At 51.6% G+C, this 20109-nt stretch overlaps 1 protein-coding gene across 1 annotated transcript in view; it reads left to right on the forward strand.

Annotated features, from left to right (window-relative positions):
- TMEM63C (transmembrane protein 63C) overlaps positions 1–20109 on the forward strand; it is a 34622-nt gene continuing 14513 nt past the window's right edge. Inside the window, exon 1 of the mRNA XM_061463665.1 lies at positions 1–268. The gene's annotated coding sequence lies outside the window, so the exon portion shown is untranslated. The remainder of the gene's footprint in view (positions 269–20109) is intronic.

The raw sequence follows: 20109 nt of genomic DNA on the forward strand, positions 1-20109 counted from the left end.
CCCCTGCCGCTGTGTGTGAGGGCTGCCCCGTGCGCCCCTCGGCGGTGGCTGGCTGCCCCGAGGCCCGTTCCGCTCTCCCCGGTGGCACACTCCCGGCAGCCACCCCGAGGAGGGGCTGATGCAGCGGGCACAGCCCCAGACCCAGAAATAGCCTGAGGCGCGCAGACCCGCACCCAGCCTCTCCGCCGGCAGCTCCGCGCCGCCTCCCGGTACAGAGAGCAGGGGCCGCCGGGACCTCTCCTCCCCGCAGGGATGCCGCGGGCGCATGGTAGGCAGTGCGGCGGGGGCTGCCCGACCCCATTTCGGGCCCGCAGCTCCGGCCGTGTTTCAGCCTGGCGGCCGGCAGCGCAGGCCCCGGCGCCAGAGCACCTGTGAGGCGGGGGGAGCAGCCTGGGGACCGCGGCCTCTCCGCCGCAGCGGGGCGGGCGGAGAGGCGGAGCGGCGGCGGCCCCGGCCCCTTCCCCAGCCGGTGCCGGGCCGAGCAGCCAGCGGCCGGGCTGTGCGGGGGGGCGGCGGCGGGCACAGAGCCCGGAGCGAAGCGGGGCCGGGACCCCCCAGCAGGTCAGTCCGGGACGGGAGGTGGCGGCTGCGGGACGGGAGCCGCGGTCCGAGTTGCGGAGCTCAGCCGGCGCCTGCCGCGGCAGCAGGCGGGGGCCTTGCGGGCAGCGGGGCTCCAGCGAGTGGTGGCCCGTGGGGCTCGTGGGATGCAGGATGGGTCGGGGGGTCCTGCCGGTGGGGAGACTGGGGAAGGGGGTTGGGAAGACGCTCCCTGTGTGGGGCTAGTCCTGGCCCCGCCGTGCTTAGCTGCGCCTCCCTGGGTGGGCCTGGCTTTGGCACTGCGCTGCGGGATGCTCACGGCAACTTGCTCGACTCCCTGGGCGGGTGTGCCAGCACCGCCTTGGGCAGCACCCGGGTGCAGCTCGGGAGGACGACCTGCGGGTCCGGGGTGCAGGGACGGGTTTGTCTTGTTGCTGTGGGAGATTTCTAGGCATTTGGCTCTGTTTAGACGCTGTTTTCTTGCCCTCGTAGTGGACCACACACGAAGTGGTTTTAACAAATGTTTGTCTCCGCCCGCCTGATGGGCGGCTGAGGCCCTGTGAGGTACAGGGGCTTCCTTGTGCTCCTGGAGTAAGTCAGTAGCAACAGCAGGAAATGAGTCCCAAGCCCTCAGTGTCCTTTCCCAGGGCACACACACTGGCCTGCACCGCTGTCCTCTGATGCGAGATAATAGTGTCATCCCACCGCTGTGTCATGGCTTGTGTTCGGTTCCCACGTCATCCTGGCCACAGAATCCTCCTTCTGCGAGCCATACCTGACAGTGTCAGAAATGCTTCATGATAGCAGGGTAGATGAGGGGAACATCTCCCTATTTCTCTCTCCAGCTTTGAGAGACTGATGCCTCTGAAAGGGCTGTCAGGTCAGGATGAGCTAATGCTCTGGCTGAGCATCTCTCCCGCAGTTTATGACTTCATGCAGTTTTGTCCACGGATCAAGGTCCTTGTGTTCTCTCTAGCTTGCTTCCCCATCCTTTCTAGGAGCAGTGGTGCTGCACACTGTGTTTGCAATTCAGAAACCTCATGAACAGAATGAGTGTTATGCAGAAGAAAGAGAGACCTTTGTCTGGCTGGCAGATGTTATTTCTGCATGAACATCTTTTTCCTTTTAACTGTTTAACCACCATCTCCAGGATTGATGTACATAGCTGCCCTCTTCCCTTCTAGAAAGTTCGAAGGGGGAACAGGAGGTGAGGGGAAAGCTGGGTGGGCCTAACAAGGTATGAGAAAGCACTTTGCCCCATGTTGGGGTTTTACAATGCTGTGTGACAGGTCAGGCTGCTTGTCTGAGCAGTGGAGTGAGGGCAGAATGTGCCATTTGGGATAACAGGTGCTGTTGAAGTGGACTGAGGTATTTGTTCAGAGTGGAGAAAGTGTGGAAAAAAACAGAAGGCAGAAAGACTGCTCCTGAGACCAGACCTGAACCTTGGCCTTGCTGCCTTCCCTGCTACCCTGCAAAGTGGTAGTCAGGGCTGGGCAGCAGATGGAGAGGGAAGCAGAAACAGCTCTTTCAGGAAGGATTTTCTTAAGTAGCCTGGCAAACAGCCACTGGCAAACAAATAAGTAATAAATAAAAGCAGGGAGGCTGCCGCACCCCTGCAGCCTCTGACTCCATAGGACGTATGGGCTTTCCTGGCTTCCCTGTAAGTTTAAACCTCTGCCTTCTTCCCATGACAGCATCTTGGCTCCTGCAGCTCCATCTGAATGCCTTTCAGCTTTTTTATTTTTCTCTGTGATAAAACTGGGATCTGTGGCTGCTCTTCCCTGAAAAGCTTTCCCTGAGGTTAACTAGTTCATCCCTGGGTTGGTGACTGCTGACAATGGCAAACACAGGGTGGTCCTGCAGATGGGGACAGAAATAGCAGTGCTTGCTGGGGACGCTGATCAGGGGTGTGTGTAGGCCCTCACAGATAAATACTGTCCTTCCATGCAGAGGCCCAAGGGAAAGTAAGGCAGCTTCAGAGCTGACATCTGCAGAGTTGTAAAAGGAGGAGTGTCCCTGCTTTAAAATATTCCTCACAGGAAATACTTCCATCCTAACAGGCTGCGAAAGCTTCCCCAAGGCAGCAAGGAGAGGGAGAAATGCTTCTAACACCTACAGGTGATTTCAGTTGATATTAAACTAATCAGTCACCTAAACTCTTAGGCAAGCATCAGTGTGCTGTGCAAATGCTGACACCTCATGACTCCTATAGACACCAAACCCTTATACTGTTGTTAGTCTGCGTTTGGTGAAACAGCTCTTCTTACATACTTTAATTGCTGTAAACACGTTTGATATACTTAGCCCTAAATTTGAAGGAAAAGCTGCATTGCTGACGCACTGTGCTCAGAGCAAAAGCAGGTTTGCTTCGGGGTTGTTTCAGGACAAGAGTCTCCACTCCCAATTTCCTTCAGCTATGGCTTGATTATGTTCAGTCCCTAACCAGCTATCAGATCCCTCAACATCAAGAGATCTTAGAGCTTTTGAGGATCTCACTTGGCATCTACCCGGACTTTAAGATGCCTAAACATCTTTTTGAAGCTGGCTTGAAGTTATTGCTTCAAATGTAGTTGGGACTGATAATTAGTCTGTAATCACACCTTGTTATTAGGTGGGGACAATGGCAGCAGGTTGCTTACACTATTACAACAACAATGGGCCAGACTGTGCCAGGTAATGGTGCACAGCCCTTCCCACCACCCAGGCCACTATTACTGCTGGTTAATGGGTGCGACTGGGCATGGCATGTCCCCAGGGCCTCTCTGCAGAGGCAGAGGGAAGTGGGGTGGAGCAGTGTGGCAGGGGGCATGGGCTCCCCTCTCTCAGCCCGCTGACCTGGTCCCTGCATTACCCTCACCTCTGTGGTGGTTCCGCTCTCGCTCGATCTCACACTTCCTCACCAGGTTTGCTTTTTATGACTCATCTTCGTGGTTGCCAAAGCCCCAGTGCTGTCCTGCTTTGCCTGTCCTGGTACAGCCCTCTCTTAGTGCATGGTTGTGTTGGCGTAAGAGCTGCAGCCATGCTAAGGGCTGCAGAGAAAACCTCTTTGGCTGAGGAATTGCCTTCCTAATTGAAATTACTGTAATGCTGCCCAGCCTCTGGGGAGCATAAACACCACTGTATGGAAGTGTTTCTACGCCAGGATCAGTTGTGCAGGTCCCAACAGAGTACCCATGAGAAGCTGTGGCATTCATTTTGACCAAGGAGGGGCTTCTGTGCTGTTGTAGTTTGATCTCAAATAAAGATGTGTCTAAAATGGAGTTCTAAACAGAGGAGAAGGGATAGGCTCAGTGCTCCTGTTCAGTGGGAGCATGTGAAAGCTTTGGGTGACCCGATTATCCTACCCCCAGCACCAGCATTTTGTGTCTTGTCATGTGCAGATTGTGGGTGAGCTGAGAGGAAGGCAGGATCTGAGTGAGCTTAACTTCACTGCACCCGCAAGTGCTAAAAGGCAGGTTATGAGAAGTGGGAAAACATGTCATCATGTAATTTAGAGTTCCTCCTAATAGGGAGAGGAACGGGCTCTGGACCTGGTTCACTGGGAGTACTTTATTGTTAGCTGGAAGATGATGGCAGAGATTGACACAAGGAGCTCCATAATGTGCTGTGTTGGAGAGTGTATGGGAGACTGAAATTCAGATAAGGTAGAGGTGGGGAGTTAGGGCAAAACCCAGGTTTGGAAGGATAGGTAAGGAGCAGCTCCCAGCTGTAGGCCAGTGAGCTCTTCGTACCCTGAGACAAGACCTGGGGACACTGTGTTGGCCAAGCCAAGGTGACCCTACCAGAGGAGTCCCCTTGCTGTGCTACTCACCCAGCAGGTGACACACACTAAGATGACATGCCAGAGAAGTGGCACAGGTTGAGTGCTGAGATGTTACATGAGGGCTGGCAAGCTGATGGGTGACTTGCAAGGCTTGGAAGCGGCTGACCATGGGCCATAGGGCACAGTGCAGCTATGTGCACCATAGGGCACAGGTGGCACTGGGACAGCCTCCAGTAGCCTGGGGCTTGGGACCTATCTGGCTGGAGGACCTGGTTGCATCAGCAGGTTGAAACAGTCTTCTTGGCGTGGCTCTGGCTTGGAGCAGAATCTTCATTTTGAAGATAATCAAAACCTGCCTGGACATGACCCTGAGCAATCCCCTGTAGCTGACACTGCTTTGAGAAGGAAGGCTGGACTAGCCTGTCTCCCTTCAGCCTCGATGATTCTGTGATTATTTGTCCCATCTTGAAGTCACCATGGGGTAACCCCCAAGGCAGCATTAGAGAAATGACCAGAAATTCAGAGGCTTGCCGAACTCCTCTGTACCTGCAAGCAGGGGTCTGGAGGTCTATACATGGGTAAGAGACTCCCAGGGCTTGCAGGCTCCAGGCTGGGGACTTGCACCATTCCTTCTGTTTCTGAGCTGCTTTTGTCAGGGAGAGGTCACAGATGGCAGGACTCTGCAGGAGGAAAGTATAATGGCAGAAATGGCACAAAACCAAACCAAATTTCATAGACTTTAGTGTAAGTTTGATCTGTGCCTTGTTTGGCTCCTGACCTGCATCTGAGTAGGAGGATGGATTAGAGTCAGGATTTAAATTAATGATCAGAAAGCAATGACTTAGGTGCCTAGTTTTAATCTTGCTGTATTTGTATACTTCTACTCTTTTCCTAAGGACAAGTTGCTTCTCAGTGATAAGTATGTATGTTGTGGTACTTAGGGCTGAGCAGGAGGCTTCACCATGCTTAAGTGAGTGGGTTTTCAGTGTAACATATGGTTATTTAGGTTCTTAATGTCTACATTTCTTGCATTAGAAAACGGTGAGCGACACGTTTCTTTCTTAGATATTCCTTCTTTATTTATTATAAATTTGGTCCAGCTATATTTCAGTGGAAAATAAAATCCAATTCAAAATGCAGAAAGCAAGCATTTACAGAATGGTTTCTAGTTGGTTAAATAAACCAGCTTAAAATGTGTGGGTCCACAAAAGCAAAAGAATAAGTTTATGAAAGCATTATTTGTATATGTAATGAATTTAATGATACTGTAGTAACATACTGTATTTCATTACTACAATACTATATTATAGGAACAGAACTTTATTATAGGAGGTATAAAATATAGCCAGTGATATAACCTGACTATTTCTGGCTTTCAAGGATTCAGAACTAGTAGAGATTATCCTCTCTCATTTCATCTTCATCAGGCTTGGGAAGGGAACCAGGCTGTCCTGCACTAACCGCAGTAATTTTCTGAACTTTAACTAAACTAATCAGCACTAAATTAATTGAAACTTTTTACCCTTCTGCTTTCAGAAGGGTTGCTGCTGTCAGAGCCACTTTTGGAGTTGATCAGGCTTGAGCTCCAGGCGCTCAGCTACTGAGCAGGCCTGGCGGCAGGGGCACTGCATGAATTTCCACTGACTTATTTTTGACTGCCGAGAGTGACCCGAGGTCTCAGCATGCAGTTGTTACCACTGCCGGGTTCCAATTGGCTGTCTTTTAATTTAAAAAGTTTCCAGTTCACACAAAATCTGATTACTTTTAAGTCAGGTAAATGTTTCCAGAAGACATCACTCCTTCATTTGTTCTGGTTCCAAGTCCTCTTTATTGCTCTTTCCTTTCCTATTACACTGCTGCTAATCTTCTCATCAGGCAGCTTCATTGTGTTTTGCTATTGGGAGATTTTCATCAAGTTTCATTTTTCTTTCATCCAAGTTTTTAATTTCTTGTGTTTTCTTCCATGAAATTTCATCAAATTCTTCCTTGTTCAGAAGCAAACAAACAAACAAGCAAACACAAACAAACAAAACCCAAAGCGAGTACTGTTAATAACAGCCGCAGCGGCTGGGCCACCTCCTGAAGACAGCACATTTTAAAGACTTCCAGGTTAGTTCAAGTCATAGCAACGGTCATGGGGGGATGTTTGGGATGTGCTGGGTAGGGATGCAGGCACGGAGAACAGGTTGTACAAAACCAGGCGGAAAGCAGGCTTCTGGACTGGGGCTGGGCCAGGACACCCAGCCACTGTGAAAACCCCTCTGTATCAATGTTGTATCCCTGAGCATCTCTCCCAAAGTGGACACAGAGCCTGTCTGATTCTTGCTAATTGTGGCAGGGCTTCAGTGGCTGCTGGGGTGCGGAGAGGCTTACAGTGGCTCGTGCTGGGACATGGCTTCCTGTTTTGGCCCCAGATCTCTTTGGCCAGCTGTATTCCTGGTGCCAGCACTGCTGTGTCCAAAGTACTCTGGAAGGACAAGGGCACTCAGGCTTGGGGAAGCTCCTTTTGTAGCCATCTGCTACAGTGCCTCATGTTTAATCTCCTTTCCTTTTCTCTTCCCTGTGAGCATGCAAGCCATGATGCTGTGGAGGGCAGGAGATGGCTGCATGCGGACCCCACAGTGCTGGCAGGCTAGCAGAGCAGTTCAGGGATTGCCAGCCCTTCCCAAGTGCTACGTGGCCCTGTGTGCAGGGAAGGCAAACTTGTGCAGAGAAACCAGAGACAATTTCTCTGCCTCCCTAACACTTGCCACCCTGATTTTTTTTCCTGTTTCTCCCTGATCCCAGGTAGCTTTTTTCCAAGGCTGACTTGCCTATGGAGCGTCTCTGGCGCCTGCTGTTGGATGTGGCATGTTTGAAAGGATGCGAGCTGCCCCAAACCTGCCAGCCTGGGCAGTGTTGTGCACTTCCCCTTGCAGCGGGAAGAGCTTGCATGTCCCTTCATGACCACACCACTGCCAAATCTGCCATCTGTCTCACCACATCCTCTGGTGCCTCGTGGCCCACAGCATCTCTCCTGCTGATGCCTTGTCCCTTTCCCAGCCTGGCTGCTGAGCTTGTCCAGATGTGACACTTCTTTCTCTTGCTGAAGGGAGAGAAGCCATTTCCTGTGTTATCCTCCATCACATCCATCACTCCCGAGGCCCTTTGCCAATGGGCATGGCTGGAGATGGGCAGGAAGACAGGGCAGTGGGTGCAGGCAGTGCCAGCCTCAGCACTGGCACAGCAGAGGCTGTGTGCTGACTGTGCCCTGCTTATCTTTGTACACTGGGCCATTCACCTGTGGTAGGTGCATGTCAGGGGGAACCTGAACCCCACTCCTTGCCATGCATCTTGTCCCATTCCCACTGGTTTGGGATGCATCAACGTGCCCATCCCCATAGCCCAGTGATTTCACTCTTATCTCTGATGCTCCAGGGCCATTTGACTCTCCAGGTCCTCTTCATGGAGGAGACTAGAGCAGGCTGGTGGGTGCAAAGGGCTGTCTGCTCTACCCTGCTTGGCTCTGCCCTGCCCTGTAGCACATACCTGGATGAGGCTGTGCTTTGGTGTCCTGGGCAAGGGGAATTCCCCAGGGGGTGATGGGAATGATGGGGACAAGCTGTCTTCTTGGTGTGTGTGAGCACCCATTGCGCTAGGAGGAGGCTGGAACAGTTGGTGCTTTGCAGAGCAGCATGTCTGCAGCTCCATGTGTGCCTGAGAGAGCTGCCTCCCCTCCTGGTCACCGCAGCAGCAGCAGCTTTCATCTGATCTTCCCTGAAGGCTGCATGGGCTGCAGAGGTGGATGGATGTGTGCCCCAGCAACCAGGAGACACTGACTGCATGCTCCCTCCACTGCCCAGTGAAAAGCAGTGCCAGGCTGGCCCTGCACAGAGGCAGGATTTGGTGGGAGGGCAAGCGGCTGGCCCATGACCCAGGCAAAGTCAGCTCAATCTGGTGCTGAGACTATTAGACGGGTTCAGCCTCTTCCCTCCTCCTTCTCAAGGACCAAATTTGCTTGCACACTGGGGGAGAGGTTGCACTGTGGTGGATCCCATTTGGATGCATCCTCAGGGGATGGAGGTGGCTGAGCCAGGCCTTGGGGAGCACCTTCTCTCCTTGCTCTCCTGTTGCAGGCCCTTGTGTTCACCATCAAAGACTTCCCCTTCCCTTTTATGCACTATTGACTCAAATACGTATGCTGAGAGCTAATCCCTCTGGTGTGGCTGGATGCAGCTAGCACAGCAGCTGCCGGGGCCATCCTCGCTTGTGCAGCCCTGTGGTGCCAGAGGCTTCGCTGAGCTGCCAGCTCCCACACTCCCAGGGCAGCGTAATTCATCCAGGTTGTCTGGTGTTACCTGCATCTGCTCAGAAGATGGGCAGAGGTGGGAGGAAAGCCTCGCCTGGGCCAGGGTTGGCAAGCAGTATGCTCGTGGGTTCCTTCCTGCTGCAGCCCAAACCTCGCTTTGCTCCTGGCAATGAGCACAGGCAACAGAAATGTTCTAGCTCCAGAGATGCTCTAAAATCGTATGTGATGTGTGTGTGTATATATATATATATGTATATATAGTGTTGTAACTCACTGCTCTCAGGAAGAAGTGTTTGTGCTTGCAGAGAGGGGAGCTGGGCAGGGCAGGAGTATTTCTTTGCTCCTGCAGCAGAATCGGTTGTGGGGAACATTGTGGTTGCTTGAAGCTGGGAAGGAGCGAAAGTGGGGAGGCTGGCCCCTGGGAGGGAGAGTGTCATGCTGCCCACCTTATACTGGCCCCTGGGAGGCTGTGGGATGAGGGTGCTCAGTGTCAGGCTGCCCCCAGGTCCTTATCCAGCAGCAGTGGGCTGCAGTGGAGCAGAGCTGGGCCCAGCAGTATGGGTGCCAGACCTGTGCTAATCTGCCATGCACCCGTGCTTGGCCCCTGTCACACAGCAGGCTTGCGGGCAGCAGCAGTGAGGAGGGCTGGCTGTAGCTCAGCAGCAACCATGCAGGGGACTTGAAATGCACCCACTTTCTCCACCAGCTCAGTGGTGGGGTCCCTGCCATCCCCAGGAGTGAAATGTCATCCCAGCCAGGCAGGACACCATGGCACAAAGCCACCAGAGTTGCCTGGTCCAAGCAGTGCAGTACTGGGCTTCCCACTCTGTGTGCCTCTCATGCTCCGCCCAAGTCCTCTTCTTGGCATTCTTCTTCCCTCTGCCCCAGGTCAAGGTTCTCCCCTCTCACTGTTGAGAGCTGTAGCTGTGCTGCTTGCTCCCATGGCTGGCAGTCTCTCTGCAGCAGGTGGCTTTATAAAAGGCAGCAGATAAACCTCCCACTTTTCCTCTCCACCTCCCACATCTCCCCGCTTCCCAAAAAGTGGAAGGGACTCTGAGAGGAAAGAGCTGCCTTTTCCCTTAGCTCCATCCTGCTTTTCCCCGCATCTCCAGGCACTACAGTGCTCCTGGCACATTGTGGTACTGTGAAAGATGCCTCTGACCCACACTGACAGCTTTGGGCTGGCCCCTAACAGTGTCACAGCTGCTCCTGGGTTCCATATTGGTTTCCACGAGGGAGTGTTTTTCCCAGTGGAGGTGGCACTTTACTTCACAGAGGTCTTAAAATCCTCCTCTGTTTGAGCAGTTACTGAGTGGTGGCATGACCCATATGCCACCACCTCTGCAGCCTTGCTGAGAGTGTCAGGGGAACTGCTGCTGCTGTGCTGGCTGTGCATGGGAGCACCATGCCATGGTCTTGGTGTTAATAACAACAATAAACAACTCAGGGTACCCTTTGCAGGGAAGTTTAAGCCTTTCCCTAAGGCCAGCTGCTGTGGTGGTCCTCACAGGCAGCAGGGGCTGGGAGCTGTCCTCATCTGTACGTATCATTGTTAATTAATTGTAAGTGCAGGGGTTGCTCTGGGGACTGCAAACAGCGTTCAGCATCCCCGTTCAGAACAGGGACCTAGTGGTACCAGGGAGCTCTTTACTGTTTTCCTGAAACAGTGTTCTCCACATGTGTGTGCATGTGTGTATGCTGAGAGCCCTGCGATGACTCCCTGCCCCTTTCCCACTTGTGAACAACCTGGGTCTTTATCCCCTGGAGTCAGCTTCTGCTTAGTCACAGAATCACAGAAGAGTTTGGATTGGAAGGGACTTTTAGAAGTCACCTACTCTAACCCCCCTGCAATGACCAGGGTTATCTACTAAATCAGGTTGCAAAGAGCCCTCCCCAACCTGACCTTTAATGTTTCCAAGGATGGGGCATTTACCACCAATCTGGGCAACTTGTTCCAGTATTTCACCACCCTTATGGTAAAACATTTCTTTCTTATATCTAGTCTGAATCTACCCTATTTTAGTTTAAAACCATCAGCTCTTGTCCTGTTGCTATGAAAACATCTGTCCATATCTTTATTATAAGCCCCCTTTCCTGGCTGGCTGCTCACACAGACATTGCCCACCAGCAGCTGAGCGGCTCCCTGCCCTTCGCTTGGGCTGGACCTGGCCCAGGTCATGCTTTGCGCTGAAGACTGTTGGTTTAAGCATTATCGGAGGACAAGGGTGTACAATGCAGAATGAGCGTAAGTCCCTGCCCTGGGCAGCTTGCAGCCCAGTTAGCTCCTATTTGCTTGGTGTTTTGCACACACAAAGTACAGTGTGAAGGGCTAAGCCCACTGTGTGCACAGCAGGGTGTTGAAATATAAACCAAACTCAGGTTAGAGCCAGCCTGCAGTGGTGGCTTAGTCAAATGTGGCGAAAAGGGCTGGGGGTGGGAGGAATAAGCTCTGCTTGGGTTCTTCCTTCCCAATTCCCATGGCTCCAGCAGCTGCTGCTCACACGTGTGGAGGAAGTGCTGGAGAAGTGCTGCTCTGTGCATGGCATTGGAGGAGGTGCTGGCCGAGACAAACCTCCTGGCTGTAGATCTCACTGTAAGCACCGTTTGCTCTTGGTTGCCTGCGGTTTGGTTTTATTCTTGCCTTCCTGAGTCCAGAGCATCCCTCCTGGAGAAGGGTTATGCAGGTGGCTGTTATACTGCAGAGGAAGGCCACAGATGTCATCCTATAGAGAGCCCCACTGGGGGCCAGGGGCTGGGACACCTTGTTCAGAAAACTCTTACATGGAGCTTACTCTGTCCTAGTGCTAAAATGCATCCACCCTGCATCTGCACAGTGGTGCTTGGGGGGGGGGGGGGGGGGGGGGATGGTGGGCAAGGAGCTGGGGGCAATGTTGCAGCCACCACAGGGGGCTGTGACAGGGGAGGTTTTTGCTCTCAAATGTTGTGTTGGCTTCAGGTGAGTCCTTGGGGCAGCATGATGCTGCACAGGCTTTCCCAAAGGTGGCTGCAACCTGCCAGTCCTGTGAGCAGAAAAACTTGCTTGACTCCACCAAATGGTGTCACAGTTTTGTGCTCCTGGTGGTGGTGGGGCAGGTTTGGGGTGGTGAGTGAGGAGAGAACAGTGGGGAGGACACACATTTTTTGTCCCAGGAAGAGATACCTCTTGCCTCATCCTGCTGCCTGTGCATTGGGTTCCCGTGACTCTGCATCGTACCTTTCTGTGAGAAGCACTGGGGACAGGGGCAGCAGGCTCACCACTGAGGGGAAGGGGCTCACTGTAGGATTTGCATCCCAAGGACTCACCTTAAACCAATACAAGCCATGTGTGCCCCTTGGTGGGAGAACAGTGCCAGAGCCTACAGGTGGGGAAGATGATGTTTATTTACACGGTCTTTAAGCAGGGTTATTTTACTCAGTTGTGCACACACAGTTTGTCATTCATCCCACTCATTCCCGCACTCATACCCACAATCCTCATGAGCACCCCAGTGCATGTGGGTAATGTGGGGACAAGGGATGCTGGCTGTTGAGTCCTCCTGACCAATCTGGGTATTCATATCTTCATTATATAACAATGACTGACCTCAGCCTCTGTAGCCCACCAGCTTGGTTGCCACTTGTGGTGTGGTTCTCCTTGTTTAGAAGATGTGTCTGGTTTCTGGCAGGCTAACGGGACTCACTGGTGTATGTTCTGTATGAGGCAGCTGCCATCCTACCAGTGATGAGATAAGGTCTTCTGCTGCTGGTTGTCTGTGCCGTGGCCTTAGCAGAGTGTGAACACAGCATTCATATCAGTGTTTGTGCTACCAATCTCTCTGCATCCAGCACCTTGGCTTCCTGACGAGATCTGGTTCCACTCTCTGTGGGTCACAGCCCTGGGGACATAGGCACTGTCACAGTGGGGGTACTCTCCAGTGCAGGCAGCTGCCCAGAAGATGCTGAAGGTGGTGAAACAGCCTTGCCCAGGGATGCTGCTGACCCACACCTGCTCCTCTCACAGGCTACAACCATCCCCAACTTCTCTTTGCTTTTTGGACATGGAGGCCATGATCTTGAGAGGGAAGGGATTTTGGAGGGGTGTCTGTGCTCCCATCTCCTCTGTGCTTATACCCTTTGGCAATGGATATGGTCTGTGGTATGCCTGTTCTCCCATGCACTGAGGTAGAGGGATGGAGAAGTCACCATGCCCTTTGGTGCCCAAACTGCTTCCTCTGGGGTGTGTGCTGAGCTTGGTGCAGGGTGTTGATGATCCTTTCCCAGCCCAAGGTCATTTGTTAGCCATGCTGAGTCAGTGGCAGTGGCTTGGGTTTCCTGGCCTCCCTGTAATTGCAGCCCTGCAATGTCAGTCACTGCAGTCCCACAAGCTGGAACACCCGAGGTTTGCCTCCCTTCACAGTCCTGAGCACACCAGGGTGCGAACCTGATCTTCCCATTATGGCAGTACTTGTTCTCCCCTCCCGCAGTCTGCCCACATCTCCTTGTGAAGGAAGAAGGATGCAAAGGCAGTCAGGTAGCGGGGATACTTAATTTCTAGAAGACACAGCTTGGCTCCTCAGCCTGGCTTTTCTGCTGGCTTTTCACGGCCACAGACATCTCTATCAGCAGCCTCATGCCCCAGCTGCCACCCGCCAGCCAAAATGAGTAATGCTGGAGCAGAACACCAAGGCTGGGTAAGCGCAAGCATGCTGAGAAGCCCGACTTAGTCATCTGAGAGCTCCCAAGACTTTGTTTTGGTGTTTTGCTACTCCAGGTGTCCGTGCATCCCCTAGTAAATGAGTTTGCTGGCAGGGTGCTTCACGGGAAAGACAAATTTTGAGCAATTGCATTTGTATTAAAGACATGCCTGATTTTTAATTGGAAATCTGATTCTCTGGATTAGTGCCCACCCAACCAGAGAGGAGAAGCATATGCTGGTGTATCAACAAAACAGGGCACTGAATATTAAAGGCAAACCTTACACACTGGAAATGCTTCATAGAAATAACACAACAAATCCCTTTCAATGGTGAATCTTTCATGTTCACTGTGCATTCGCAACCGTCACAAAGAGGAGAAAGAAGGATTGCTTTTCTCTAATACTCTGCATGTTATCTGACCCTGTTTTAGCACCTTTCTTGTAAGTAAGACCTAGATTAGGTAGAACATATACTGTGATTTCCGCCTCTATGTTATTGCCTCATTTTCCCAATCCTGCCCACTCCTGTGTTTCTTGCTTACTGCCGTTGCTTCTCCAGGACAGTGGCTCCTCCAAGGGATGCCTGTCTGTGGTTGGCATCTAAAGGCACTGCCTCATACACAGCTAATGGGAAGCTCTCCCAGCATCTTCTGGAGATGAAGGTACCCACCAGCTCTGTTACTCACAACAATATTTCCTTCTCTGGCCCTTAAAGACTGAGGAAAGCACAATGGCAATGGTGTAGTTTGGAACAGGAACTGGTCTGGTGATGCTGTGGGGTTTGTTTGGACTTTTAAGATACCATTGCAGAGTGCTGTCACTGGAAAGTGGCAAAATGTGGAATACACCTGTTGTGAATGTTTAGCTTTGGTGTTTCAACAGTGACTAAGTCTGACCTGCAGTGTCTGTGTGGTCTCTCGCTCTATACTGAGTAAGGAATCTCCTTCAGTTGGAGGGAGGTCAAATATGTCCTACAGGTCTGAGTTTAAGCTGTTCCCAGTGTACGAGCAGAAATCTTTGTTTGCAGTTTCTGCTGCTTGTGCTGTTCCTAGAATATTTACAAGATTTACTTTCAGCTGGTTGTTCCCAATGGTTATTTTAATGGTAATGCTGCAGCTATATAATTTGCATAAGCTTTTCTAAGAGCAGCACCACAAAAGGTGAGATCAGCTGCAACAGCCTAGAAAAGTACCAATTTGAGTATTTGGAGGTGGCTTTCTATGAGTATCTTGGTGTGAAGGGGCAGCTAAAAGGCAAGAGAATGAGCTTGAAATCAGCTTCAGAGGAGTTATGATATCCTGCAAGGACTGCGTTACACTATGACATGGTGGCTCCTTTGGGCAACTGACTTGGAGGTGCCTAAGAGAGAGGGGACAGAACTGGACTGGTGGCTTCAGGTGTCTTCTTCTCCTGCAGTTTCTCTGTGCAGTAAGACTGTGGCATTGAGACAGCAGTGCTGGGTAGGAAAACAGGAGCTGGTTGGGCTGCTTCTGTGAAGGCTTGTGTGCAGGAATGCTTGGAGCAAGAGACACTAGCACCATATCCAGGAGGAACCCATTGCTTTTGGCCACCAGGAGCAAAATGTCTGCTACTGAGGGAAGGGAGTATTGACAAGGATTTGATAGGGAAAGGCAACCTGTACAAATCCTTATGAAAGTCCCCTTTCCCCCACCATCCTCTGGCAGGATGTGCCAGGGGTGTCTAGGAGGAAGCTGCAGGATCTTACTGCTGGATACCGGAGTGGTGATGGCAGAGAAGGGATTTGGAGGTTGCTAAGAGTGTGTTTATTTATTTGCTGAAGGTCCAACAGCTCCCTTGGTCAGAGACACACTCTCCATGTTAACAGAAAGGCCATTAATTATTTAGCAGCTGAAAATGCCAGATGGCAATGGCTCTGCTGCTTGCGGGAAGAGGAGGGGGAGGGAGATGTGCACGTGGGGGGAACAGATTGAGAGCATCTCCATAGAAAAAGGCTGACCCCAGCCAGAGGTCTCAGTGGCCCAGGTGTTTTTGGAGCTGCCTGATGACAAGCAGGAGGCAGGCAAGCCAGGGCAAACAGCTGCCACTGGCCGGAGTGGCCCGCTCATTTCCCACAGATCTCCCCTTGCTGGGGTTCCCCCTTCAGGGATTGTTATCCTAATGGGGCCATGCTGGGCCTCAAAGTACTGGACTGGGAGGTAGGCCACAACCCAGGGCACTACAGGAAGGCTTTGCCAGCCCAACCCTCACTTCACACCTAACTGCAGGAATGGCACTTCAGTCCCAAGTCTGCTGGGGTGCCCTTTGGAGCAGTAGCAGCTTACCTCAGTTGTTTTGGTAGCCCCACTAATGGTCAGCTGTCCCAGCTTGGCCTATGTTGTCTCCATACACCATGGACTGGACAGACCAATACTTATATGGCTAGGGACCTCTAAGGAGAGCTGAAGATGCTGTAGGCAGTATGGGCAGATCTGTAGCAGATGCTGAAGCCCATGCCCCAGGTGACAGCGCACCACATGCACTGTAAAAGGGACTCCTGTGAGTCTGCATGTCCTGGGCATCTTGATGCCTGCACTTCAGCGGCTTCTGACATCACTTCAAAACATCTGTGCAGGTAGCTGGATGCCAGCCTAACCATTGAGTAGGGTGAGCCTCTGTCTGTGCTAGGTTCATAGCCCTGGTCCAAGCACCCCAGCCACTCTTTCGGTGGAGATTTGTCTTTGGACTGGCATTTATGCTTCAGAAATGAAGAAAATAGGAAGTCACCATCTCTCTGTGTCTAATTTGAAAACTGCAGGCACCAAGGGTAGTTCTCAAGCTCTTCAACCCTCTTCAGGGCCTGGTTTGAGAATCCCTTGGGAATCCCTGGTGTCCCACTGATTGCATTTGTCAGGTTTTCAGAGCCCTTTTTTCCCCTGTGTCAACTCTGTGTTTGAAAACCTCCCTCTTCCTCAGTCATTCCTTTCCCTGGGTGAGGAGGTCAAAGAGAGTCAGTCTCAGACATGTAACCTGTGTCAGCTCCTCCCTCAGCACCCCTGTCCTACCTGCTTTGCTCAGCTGTGGGGTGGAGATGTCTGGGCTCCTCAAGAGCTTTAGGGCAGGACTAATCTCTTTAAGCAAGAAGCTGCATGCATGGTCTAAGAGAGGCTGAGGCTACAGCAGTACACATAAAACCACGTGCTACTGTAGTGTCCCATCTGTCACACTGACACAGCAGAAGTAAATGTTTCCCAACAAAAGAAAATCTGTGTAGAGCTCAGAAAGATCCCCTTTCTAAGCCAAGGCATTTTGTGTGTGCTCTCCCTGTGCTCACCAGCGACCTCCCAGTCAGGTTTCCTTTGGTGTTGAAGAAGAGTTGCTCCTGTCTAGGAAAAACAACCATAAACACTTTGTATCTCCAGGTCCCTGGAGGTGCTGTCTGTCTTTGCATTCTCCATTGCTTAATCGGACTGTGACTCCTGCTGTTCTTCCATCCTGTTCATGTGGGCTGAGAGCATCCTGCAGCAGGGATCAGCTGTTGCTGGGTGACTGCAGGGGCTGCAGCATGGTCCCTGTTGTGACTGGAATATAGATAAAAAGGAGGGAGAGGAAATAATGCCCAGTGGCTTGCATACAAGGCTCAGAGGAGTGTTAATAAGTATGCGTGCTGAGGTTTCATGTGGCCTTTGCAATGACCACAATATAGTGATAACAATATACTGTGCTCAGCATGTCTGCAGGACAAGGCACTCATGTAACTCCTTATAAACTTTAGGCTGGCCAGATGTTCTTGTCAGGAGCACAAGTCCCCAAGAATAGGGATGTAGAATACCTGCAGTTGGAAGGGCCCCCTTGGAGGTCATCTGATAAATGTCCTTGTTTGGGACCAGGCCAACTTCAAAGCATTGTCCCGAGACAATGCTTCTTTGTCTATCTCTTCCTACCCCCCACCAGTAACCTCTGTCTTCCTCTAAGCAGGATTTTTAGCCCTCTAGAATTACCTGCCTAAAAAGTACCAGACATATGGTACATCTACTTTGAAAGGAACAGAGACACCCATCTGTCGGCCTGACCCAGTCTCAAGGGAGGTGTATTGCCTACCAGGGGCACAGATCAGGGATGTTGAAGAGAGGCTGACTGCTCTAGTAAGTCCCATGGACTATTACCCACTTCTAGTGATCCATGTGGGTGCTAGTGGTACAGATAGCAGTAGCCCGGAGAACATAAAGAAGGATACAGAGCCCTGGGAGAGGTGGTTAGGGGCTCTAGAGCTCAGACAGTCTATTCATCAATTTTCCAGGATAAAGGGGAGGACCTTAAAAAGGTTAGGAAGATTGGCCAGGTTAATAAATGGTTAGAAGGGTGGTGCTATAGTCAGGGGTTTGGGTATCTAGAACATGGGACACAATTTAGGAGGCCAGGTCTACTGGGGGCTGGTGCAGCTGGTCGTGGTTTTGGTAGGAGGCTTGCCAGACTGGTCAAGGATGCTTTAAACTAGATGTGTTGGGGAAGGGGGGCATCATTCCATCCCAACACACCCAGTCAGTTGCAAGCACCTGTAATAAATGCTCGGAACAATGCAGAGATATTCCAGCCGCTCCAGCCAGTGAGCTGGCTTCATTTGGAGCTCGGCTCAGATGCCTCTATACAAACACCCGTGGCATGGGGAGCAGACAAGAGGAATTAGAGATGTGTGCACGTCTATGGAGGTATGATATAATAGGCATCACAGAAACATGGTGGGATGGCTCCTGTGACTAGAGTGTTGGAATGGAAGGTTACAGGCTCTTTAGAAAAGACAGGGTTGGCAGACAGAGAGGGGGAGTTGCCCTTTATGTTAGGGATAGGCTGGAGAGTATGGAACTCATGTCTGGTGACAGGAGATCAGTTAACAGAGTTTGTGGGTCAGGGTTAAAGGGAGAACAGCGATGGGAGACATTACTGTGGGGATCTGTTACAGACCGCCTGATCAAGAGGAATCTGTGGATGAAGCACTCTATAGACAGATAGGAACAGCCTCACGCTTGCAGGCCTTGTTTTCATGGGGGATTTCAACCACCCTGACATCTGTTGGAACGATGGTACAGCCTGGCACAAGCAATCCAGGAGGTTCCTCTAGTGTGTGAAGACAGCTTCCTTCTACAAGTAATAGAGGAGCTGACAAGGAGAGGTGCCATGCTTGACCTCATGCTCACCAACAGGGAAGGGCTCGTTGGAAATGTGATGCTCCAGGGCAGCCTTGGATGCAGTGATCATAAGATGCTCGAATTTGAGATCCTCAGGACAGTGAGAAGAGCATGCAGCAAGCTCACTGCCCTGGACTTCAAAAGAGCAACTTTGGCCTCTTCAGGAACCTGCTTAGTAAGGTTCCATGGGATATAGCCCTAGAGAGCAGGGGGGCCCAAGACTGTTGGTTGATATTCAAGGATCACCTACTGCAAGCTCAGGAGTGTTGCACCCCAACTAGATGGAAGTGCAGCAGGAGGGCCAGGAGACCTCCTTGGATGGATAAGGAGCTCCTGAGGAAAATTTGAAGGAAGAAAGAGGCTTATAAAAGGTGGAAGCAAGGACAGGCGACCTGGGAAGAATACAGGGATGTTGTTCGGGAAGCTAGGGACCAGGTTAGGAAAGCTAAGGCCCAGTTAGAATTAAACTTGGCTAGGGATGTTAAAGATAACAGGAAGGGATTCTATAGGTACATTGCAAATAAAAGACAGACTAGGGACAATGTGGGCCCCCTCTGGAAGCTATCAGAAGAGGTGGCTACCCTGGATTTGGAGAAGGCTGAGGTTCTGAATGACTTCTTTGCCTTGGTCTTCACTGGCAAAGGCTCTGATCGCACCACCCAAGTCTTGGAAGGCAGACACAGGGACTGTGAGAATGAAGACCTTGGGCCCACTGTAGGAGAGGATCTGGTTCGAGACCATCTTAAGAACCTGAACATGCACAAGTCCATGTGACCTGATGGAATCCATCCACGGGTCCTGAAGGAGCTGGCAAATGAAGTTGCTAAGCCACTGTCCATCATATTTGAAAAATCATGGCAGTCAGGTGAAGTTCCCGATGACTGGAAAAAGGGAAATATAACACCCATTTTCAAGAAGGGGAAAATGGACGACCCGGGGAATTACAGACCAGTCAGTCTCATCTCTGTGCCTGGCAAAATCTTGGAGCAGATTCTCCTGGAAGGCATGCTAAGGCACAAGAAAAACAACAAGGTGCTTGGTGACAGCCAGCATGGCTTCACTAAGGGGAAATCCTGCCTGACCAATTTGGTGGCCTTCTATGATGGGGCTGCAGAACTGATGGACGGGGTAGAGCAGTTGATGCCATCTACCTGGACTTGTACAAAGCGTTCGACACTGTCCCACACGACATCCTTGTCTCTAAATTGGAGAGACATCAATTTGATGGATGGGGCACTCGGTGCATAAAGAACTGGCTGGATGGCCGCACACAAAGAGTTGTGGTCAATGGCTCAATGTCCGACTGGAGACCAGTAACGAGTGGTGTCCCTCAGGGATCAGTGTTGGGACCGGTCTTGAAGTTTAACCATGCCAAGTGCAAGGTCCTGCACCTGGATCAGAGCAATCCCAGGCACAGCTACAGGTTGGGCAGAGAAGAGATTCAGAGCAGCCCTGTGGAGAAGGACTTGGGGGTGCTGGTTGATGAGAAAATGAACATGAGCCAGCTTCAGTGTGCACTCACAGCCCAGAAAGCCAACCATATCCTGGGCTCCATCAAAAGGAGCGTGACCAGGAGGCTAAAGGAGGTGATCCTGCCCCTTTACTCTGCTCTTGTGAGACCTCACCTGGAGTATTGTGTGCAGTTCTGGTGTCCTCAACATAAAAAGGACATGGAACTGTTGGAACAAGTCCAGAGGAGGGC

This window comes from Pezoporus flaviventris, unplaced genomic scaffold (genome assembly GCF_033815535.1).
Source record: "Pezoporus flaviventris isolate CSIRO_AGI_PZ_B2104156 unplaced genomic scaffold, CSIRO_AGI_Pfla_v1 ptg000036l, whole genome shotgun sequence".
NCBI classification, from domain to species: domain Eukaryota; kingdom Metazoa; phylum Chordata; class Aves; order Psittaciformes; family Psittacidae; genus Pezoporus; species Pezoporus flaviventris.